The sequence below is a fragment of the Otolemur garnettii genome, unplaced genomic scaffold (assembly GCF_000181295.1).
Source record: "Otolemur garnettii isolate 467f Iridium unplaced genomic scaffold, OtoGar3 scaffold00060, whole genome shotgun sequence".
Lineage (NCBI taxonomy): Eukaryota > Metazoa > Chordata > Mammalia > Primates > Galagidae > Otolemur > Otolemur garnettii.
The window spans coordinates 11,376,417-11,379,057 of NW_003852455.1; positions in this window are offsets into that span (position 1 = coordinate 11,376,417).

The window sequence follows — 2,641 nt, forward strand, 5'->3', positions numbered from 1 at the left end:
TGGCGGGTCCGGGCTGGGGATTCGAACCCGCCACCTTAGGTGTACGTGGCTGGCGCCTTAGCCGGTTGAGCTATAGGCGCCGAGCCCAAACTTCTTATATTTACCCAGAAATGGTAAAGTATCAACTCTGGTAGATCTTCCTTCAGATTTAAGTAGCTGGATGGAATAAATATCAGATCCAAGAAGTTGCAGAAAGTAAACATAGCCTGTAAATCCACTACCTATGATGTGGCACAATTTCATTTAATTTTCTCTAATTGGAAGCAATTTCACTTAAGTAGTCAACCTTGTTTTGAGAATATGACAAAGCTAGCATAGAAATTATTATTATAGGTACTGAGTTTATTGCAAATAATATAGGACCTTTTAATGGAAAAATAATTCAATGTTAATGTGATTATGGGCCATCTGGCTCCCTCATTCAACCAATGGCTCATCCCCCCCCACTTTCTACCAATACACCATAACTTGATAACACTAAACACAAAGTATGATGATGCTTTGATCAATTTTTAAATCATTCAAATCACAATTTTAAGAGTTTCAAACAATGACAATTTACACAGTTCTTAAAGTCAGCTTGTTTGGGTTCTGTGCCTAGCTCTGATGGTAACTAGCAATATGATCTTAAACAAATCACTTCAACTCTCTGTGAGCCTCATTTTTCTCTTTAAGATTTTTTTCTAGAACAAACCTTGTCATTGTTCTGTCTAGCAGAAATAAATGCAGGATACTTACCATTGTGACCACTAGATGACAGTTGGTAAGAAACTCATTCTTTTTTCCTTTCTTTCTTTCTGATTAATCCAAACAAAGACATTATTGCACAGTCTAAATAACGGCCCATACTGGTGATAACTGAGTATCCTAAGACTTCGGGAGATAATGGGTTCTAAAATGTTTGAGGAATGAGTGAAAGAATGCATGGATTCCAGTATTAGTTCTAGGTCTTCTCTATCCCCTACTATTGCCCCCTCTGCCCCTTCTATTAAAACACTGTCTCTGTTGGGTGGCGCCTGTGGCTTAAAGGAGTAGGACGCCAGCCCCATACGGTGGCGGTGATAGGTTCAAACCCAGCCCCAGCCAAAAACTGCAAAAAAAAAACCAAAAAACAAAAAACAAAAAAACCACAACACTTTCTGTTTTAAAAAATTTTCAGAATGTTACAGGGATACACACCTTTTGGTTACATAATTTGCTTTTCTACATTGTAAGCCAAAGTTATAAGTGTGCCCTTCACCCAGAATAAGTGCATTATACAAGTTAGGTGTAAACTAACCCAACCCCTCTTTGAAACACTTTCTTTTTAAATCTGTGGTCGTAGGAAGAAGAAGAAAAGATGAGACAATATAAAAAGGAGTTGGACTGGGGGGAGAATGGAGAAAACCAAAGGCACTGTAGGCCAGGTGCGGTGGCTCACAGCTATAATTCTAGCACTCTGGAAAGCTGAGGCAGGTGGATTGCTTGAGCTCAGGAGTCCAAGGCCAGCCTGAGTAAGAGTGAGACCCCATCTCTAATGAAAATAGAAAAACTAGCTGGGCATCGCGGCAGGTGCTGAGGCAAGAGGATCACTTGAGCCGAAGGAGTTTGAGGTTCCTGTAAGCTATGATGATGCCACTGCACTGCACCAGGGCAACAAAGTGAGACTGTCTCAAAAACAAAGCAAAACAAAAATAAAGGCATTGTATTGCATCTCAAAACAAACATCAGTGTACTCTACTATTTATGGATGGAAGAATATAGTGACAAGGACTTGCTTTAAAATAATATGGGAGGATATAGATGATAAATGTTGTTCATATGTTTATGTTGTTATTTCATTAAATTATATTTTTTGTATGTGCTGAAAATTTTCCATAACACAAAGTTAAAAATAAGAGAGATCATTCCATTTCCTTTCCTCTAGACAAGATCAAGTTCAAACTATTTCACTGAATCTCAGGATGCTTTTGCTTGATGTTACAGAAAATTTGTCGAAGATTGGGTTTTCTAGAAGTAGACAATGGTATGGAGATGGGTAGAAATATTTTTGTTATTAATAGGGAGGAAGCAGGATTGTTCAGAATTGAACTTCTTTCTACTCAGGACTAAAGGATCCTCAGCCATCCTGGGAGGGAGGTCTAGAGTAATTATTGCCCATCAGAGTGTCCCTCCCCACTCAGAGTGTCCTCAGAGTGTATAATGAGTTGAAATAGTCAGCTGCTAAAGGACAATGCACCTGTTCACCCATGAGAGCTGATGGTGAGGCATGAGGGGATTAATGTTGTTTTCATGCCTGTTAACATAATACTTATTCATGGATCAAGTCCATGGATCAAGCAGTAATGTTGACCTTTAAGTTTTATTATTTAGAAAATACAGGCCAGGCACAGTAGCACACACCTATAATCCTAGCTCCATCTTGGGAGGCCAAGGTGGGAGGATTGCTTGAGGTCAAGTTTGAGATCAGCCTGGGCAACAGTGAGACCCCAGATCTACAAATAATAAAAAATATTAGCTGCATGTGGGGCACATGCCTATTAGTCCCAGCTACTTAGGAAACTGAAGCAAAAGGATTTCTTTCTTTTTTTGAGACGGAGCCTCAAGCTATCCCCCTGGGTAGAGTGCCATGGCATCACGCTCACAGCAACCTCCAACTCCT